The sequence below is a fragment of the Xenopus laevis genome, chromosome 2L (genome assembly GCF_017654675.1).
Source record: "Xenopus laevis strain J_2021 chromosome 2L, Xenopus_laevis_v10.1, whole genome shotgun sequence".
NCBI lineage: Eukaryota > Metazoa > Chordata > Amphibia > Anura > Pipidae > Xenopus > Xenopus laevis.
In genome coordinates, this window is record NC_054373.1 from 86,907,635 (window position 1) to 86,914,552 (window position 6,918).

The following is a 6,918-nucleotide window of genomic DNA, read 5'->3' on the forward strand; positions in this document are numbered from 1 at the left end:
ATGCTCCTCATGCGAAATTCATGTTCTTCCCACAGCCTGAATTGTGCCCCTGGGGAGAACATTTGCTTCAACAATACACAAAAAAAACAAAAAACTGTGGTTTCTTTGTTATTAGTGTTCCACAGAAAAATAATAGGGAAAACAATCAAGCCTGTTTATATTCACAGAAAATGCAGGTCAATTACATGAAATGGATACATGTATAACTAACAAATGGGACTTTTTTTTTATTTTTAAATCATTACCGCTAGGTCTCATTCTTAGCAGAAAGCATTGTCAAAGTGAAAGAAATACATATATATTTTTTATAATCAAAGGTATCATTTTCCATTTTCTCTTGTGGAGACTACTGGGTAAACACATCCACTTTGTGCCATGGGGAAGCTCTGCTTCTACATAATGTGCTGCTGGGGAAAATGTAGGCTATTACAGAGAATTAGCTACATATATTTTTATTCTTATTAGATACATAAATCAAGAATCTAACTAAACAATTTTCCCCCCACCTTAACATTTATAATCATTGATTATAGGCTAGGACCCTACAGTAGCAGATAACTCCCCCAGGGGCCCAATGCATAAAAGTATAGTTTACTACTATACTATATATATATATATATATATATATATATATATATATATATATATATATATATATATATATATATATATATATATATAAAACTGAAAGGAAATGCCAGGAAGTGGGGCATGAAACGTGTCAGTTATTGATGTACTGTACCAATCTGAATGGCAGAAATTACGATTTTAATGATCCTGGAGATAAGGTGTTTCAACAAAGGTTTCTACATATATGAGTGAAGTAATCGTTGCCTGAAGCTGGGACAAATGAACACGTGACTGCTAGGTCAAATTGGTGAGCTCCACACTGATGCAGTGACGTTTTGCTGCTAGCGTTATATAAAGCGCTATAGTTGTTAGATATCCTGGTGTTCTGAGAGCAGGCCTGGTGAGTCGCTGCAGCTGAAAGTGTAGTGTGCAGGTTGGAGATCCCTATTCAATTAATTTACCCACTCCAATATGCTGTAAGTTGTATTTAATGTAATTTTGTCCCCCCTTTCCAGAATGTTTTTTTTTACAATACAGGTATGGGTTCCGTTATCTGGAAACCCGTTAACCAGAATGCTCCGGATTGCAGAATAGCCATCTCCTATAGACTCCATTTTATCCATATAATCCAACATTTTACAAGTGTACTGTAATAATAAAACAGTAGCGTATACTTGATCAAAACTACGATATAATTCATCCTTATTGGAAGCAAACCCAGCCTATTGGGTTTATTTAATGTTTACATGACTTTCCAATGATCATAAGTACGGAAAGATGCACATGACTATCTGCAACCTGTAATTCATCATGTGTTGGAAAGTTGCAGTCCCTGTTGCACAAAGGTTACGAGGCACATGTGTATATACAGTATGGTTGTGCACTACCCAGGGACATCATCCCTGTAGGAGGTGATGAGAGGTGATGCACCCGTTTAATTGATTGTATGAGATACCATGTTAGGAGTATCATTTTGCAGAACTTTTTATTCTTTCTAAACTATTCATTTTGTTATTTTGGTAGGTGATTAATTTTTTGGTATTGGGAAACAAGGAATTTATGCATGCCACGGTGAGAAAGCAGAAAGGACGTAATGAAAATCCCTTGTGTGCAGTTGTAGGACTACTGGAAAAATCATTATGTGTAATCAAACCTGATACACACGTGTACGCCATAAATAACTATGTGATGCTTATGTGAGAGCCATTTTTTAGAACATTTAAGCACCGTTTTGATTCAGATTTGACATTTTACCATAAAACATTATTTTCTTGGTTTACAAGCAAGCCTTTCTCCTTTCTCGATCAAACAGCATGTATATGGATTGATTTATATACCCACTAGTTGTAACGTGTCCTTAAAGAGACACTGACACCAGAAATGAAATTGATTTTATGAATATCATATCATCAAATTGCATGTGCTGTATAATTTCTCTGCAACAGTATTTAACCAATATTTTTCATATTACCGATCTGATTTGTGCTGCAGTAGTCTTTCCGTGTTAGAAATTCTAACAGGTTGAGAAATGACAATCATTTAAATGTACATAGAATGTTAAAATGAACACAAAATTATGGCTGATTTTTAGAGTGAGAGAACCTGCAACAAACTTAAAATAAAAGCTATTAAAATTGCTTTAGTGACACTGCCATTTATTGTCCTACCAAATAACTAAATCAGCATTATCCTAACATAAGAGTTCCTACCCTAATTCTGTTATTAAAGCTACAACCACAACTCTGCATCTCCATCACCCAACCCAGATCATAGCTCTGCCCATACTTTTGTAACATCTAAATTGTCAAGATTAGGAATCTCTCCACTGGAGAAAGATACACAAGGACATGGTGTTCATCCAGATTTAGCACTATTATCCTACAATATTATGGTGACTAGTTGGAAACCTGGTATGATCTCTAATGTGCTAATGCTAATTCATGTGCAAGTGATCTGTCAACCTTGTTATATTGCATTAAAAAATGATGTTTTAATATCATTAAAGGGGAAGGCCACCTTTAAATTCAAGAGCTGTCTATTATAAGCAACTTTTTAATTGGTCTTATTACTTTTTGTATTTTTCCAGAATTATTCATTATTCCATTCAGCCTATTCTAGCATGCAAATGTAATGGACAAATAAAAAAGTGTTGTTATTTTTATTGCTTATCTTAGTCTTCTTCCATTCGGAATTCCAAACTGCTTCCTGGTTACTACAATGATTAAACCCCAGCAACCAGTTAGCAGTTATTCCAACTCCAAGCCTCATAGCTATAGAACTAAAAGGCAAACCCATTATCCAGGAAGCTCCAAATTACAGGAAGGTAATCTCCATTATATTAAAATAGTTTCTTTTATTTCAGAGAAAAGTTTGCCCTTTTTTCTGAAATAATAAAACCGTTCCTTGTACTTGAATCCAACTTAGATATAATTAATCCTTATTGGAGGCAAAATATCACTGTCTACCTCACATTCATTTTAAGGTAAACTAACCTTTTAGGCAACAAATAGAAGCTTTAGAAATAGAACAGCTATGAAAGGTTCATTGCTAGCATCCCGAGGGGCCGATTTATTAACATTAGTATTTTTCTCACAATTTGAACTTTTTAGCTTTAAAAATCTTGCATGTGAAGAATGGTTTTAAAACATGAATTTTCAATATTAATTAAGGGGCCCACTTTTCAGTACAACAAGCTTTTAGGTGCCGAAGTAATTCTTCTTTTCAAAAGCCTGATCGAAAACTTGCAGGGTTTCATTAAAAGCATGAGCAATCTTTTATCCCCCCCCACATGCAAGGACAAATAAAAAACCTCTAATGTAAAACTCTGCCATCTAAATTGTAGAAGCTTACAAATGTAAAATATTCAAATATTGGCAAATTGTAAAATATTCAGTTATTTGAGTTTTGTTTGTAGTTTTTTTCACATGTAAAGACAGGTTTGCAAATTCTTAATCGGACTCGTTCTATGTTTTTATTCGTTTGTGCTTTTTTTATTCGATCTTTTAATAAATAATAAATTCCTGCTTTTTTTAAAAAAACATTAGCTTAAACTAGGTTGAAAAAAACATTAAAATGACAATGAATTTTAATAAATAGGCCTCCTGGCAGAGAACTTTTGGTGGAAGCCCTGCTTTCTGGTTTATAAAGTTTACTGTCAGTTCAATTACACTATTACTTTACCCTAAGTGCAAGTGCTATCAGCCTAACATATTTTGCAAGCAGACATTCATTGTTGTCCCAGGAACAAAAGCAAATGCTTTTCATGGAGAGAAGTAGAACGGCGCACCCTCTTTTGTTCAAAGGAAAAGGATGTTTCTGTGAGTGCAAAATAACTGGCGACCAGAACAAAAGAGAAAAGCAGCAGAAATTTCCTGCAAGTAGCTTTGATGTGCAGAGAAGAAGCCCAGAATGCTATGAGATTTCAGAAGGAATTTTCAAAGCTACTCACAATTGGTTATTTTTGGCTGTTGCAGAGAAAAGAATAGGGGTTTGTTTGTTTTTTACATCCCATGTGACAAAGAGCTTGAACAATTAGCTCCAAGAAAAGGGTCAGTGAAATGCGCAGTTGTATATGGAGACCCAACGCAGGGAAGGAAATGCAGTGAAGACATAAGGATACAGTGATTATATGTTTAGCGTTACATTCACAGAAAGCATAAGGGGCTGAGTGTCTATGTTCTTAGCAGAACAGATGGCAGTTTAGTAACCCTGCAACAAGTCTATCATAAGCTCGATTGCTGAAACAGGTATATGACACGGATGTGTGCAGCCAATTGATTGTTAGTTGGAGTGACATATTACTTGCTGTGCCAAATTATTTGAAATAGAAATCTTGAGAACAATTGATCAATAGATGATCAGCCAAGGAGAGAATCATGATTTCTCCTATTAGGGGACCTGTCAATTCCAAACCCTATTTGATGATGTTAGTCAAGCAAAATAAATGTCACCGTCACTATTTAAATTATAAAAATTGTTTCTTTCAAGCTTTGGAATGCACAATCACAGCAAGCAGGCAGCTGCCGGGGACACAGTTTTTAAGGCAAACTTTGCATCACGCCAAAATCTTGTTTATGCTTCAGAATGCTGCACCTGATGCCTATGTCCCTGCACTGGCTATACAATTAGATGGTGAGGAGGGATGTGAGGAGGGCACTGACATCTAGAAAGTGCAGAATGGAAAGTGAAAGTAATTAGCTGCCCCGCCCCTACGCCTAAGACTTTTAAATGTGTTTATAACAGGTATGGATGCTTTAACAGAAAAAATAATAATTTAGGTTTCATGTTTAATTTGGAAAGGACTTTTAATATACAGCTTTTTATGTCTGGGTGACAGGTCCCCTTTAATAGGCAGTTCAGAGCACAAGTCACATGACTTGGGGCAGATGGGAAACTGACAATATGTCTATCCCCATGTCAGATTTCAAAATTAAATATAAAAAAAATCTTTTTTTTGCTCTTTTGAGTAACGCATTTCAGTGCAGAATTCTGCTGGAGCAGCACTATTAACTCATGCGTTTTGAAAATTTTTCTTCCCATGACAGTATCCCTTTAATGACCCATGTCTTCTAAAGACAAACAGAAAAACACACTGCAAGACCCAAGTGGAGATTTTGGAACTATATCCAATATATCCATTATGTACTTGTATAGCAGAATAAAGGACAAAGAAAGGCACATTCACTGAGGGCTGCACACCCACCGCTAAGTTTATGGTATAAATAACAGGAAAAAAAAACCATGCCACACTACCATCTAACTTACCTTTCCAAGACTAGATACACATATTCAACTCTTCATTTATCTCCTAAGGTCAGTTTGTAATAAAAAAAAAATAATAAAAAAGAGGATCATTTATAATAAGTAGAAAGCTGTATTTGCCGTAGCATGTGAGAGGAGGCTGCATTTCTTGATTTCCCCTTGATCTACAAATTGATTTCCGCTTGACCTACAAATCATATCCTCAACTACCATAATTAAAGTTGATCACTCACACAGACTTTTCCATATGTTTTGGTCAAACTAAGTCTATGTGATTTTAATCAACACAGAAAGAATCCCAGCTAAGGAAATGTGTAGGATAAGTTAGGTGATCAAATATTGCAGTGACATCATCTAATCTGCTTCTGTCATTGCTATCAACTATGTATGTACCCAAACTGTACATATTTTTCATGCAAGGTCTATGGGATCCCCATTATGTATTTCAAAAAATCCATGTGTGGCAAGCATACGTTTTCCACATTCAGCTCCCACTTCTTGCTCCCTATGTTTTACAGACTCCAGGGCTCATTTACTAATAAGGGGGGCACAATGCAAAGTGCAAGAAAATAAAACCACAGCTTACTTTACATCTCTTTGATGTCTCTATTTGAGAGGTAGTATTTGTTCAGTTTTGATCCTACACAAGTTGTTCAAGAGAAAAGCAGCTCTAATGACTGTTGGTACATAGAAAAATAACAGAAGATGAAGAACAAGCCTGATAATGAGCAAAACCTTTTATTGGACAAAAAACAATTGTCTGTGTATCTTAAAAATTTACTATTTATATCAAATTAAAGGGACCTATTCCTTTTAAATAACTTGTATCACATAGGCAATATAAATACAACACAGCTCCAGATTTAAATATGTTATAGAGTGGGCAATTCTAAGAAACTTTTTTAACTGATCATTTTTCTATAGTTTTTGAATTATTTGCCATCTTCTAACTCTTTCCAGTTTTCAAATGAGGGTCTCTGATGCCATCTAAAAAACAAATGCTCTGTAAGGCTACAAGCGTATTGTTATTGCTACTTTTTATTATTTATCTTTCTAGATCAGCCTTTCCTATTCATATTACAGTCGCTTATTCAAATTAATGCATGGTTGCTAGGGTAATTTGGTAACCACATTGTTTAAATTGTAAACTGCTGAATAAAAAGCTAAATAACAAAAAAAACCACAAATAAAAACCGATTGCAAATTGTCTTTGAATATCAGTGATCCTCAACCAGTGGCTCAGAAGCAACATGTTGCTCACCAACCCCCTTGGATGTTGCTCTAAGTGCCTTTAAAGAAGGAGCTTATTTTTAAATTCCAGGCTTAGAGGCAAGTTTTGGTTGTATAAAAACCAGATGTAGTGCCAAATAGAGCCTCCTGTAGGCTACCAGTCCATATAGGGGCTACAAAAAGCCAATCACAGCATTTATTTTACAACAGGAATAATTTTAATGCTTGCATAGCTCACATCTCAATGCCCCCCGCTCTACATCATACGAAGAGTTAAACAAAAGGTGAACACTCCCTTTAAACATGAGCTAAAAAGGCATGTTACACATGAGAGGTGGACAAGTCCTACGTCATCTA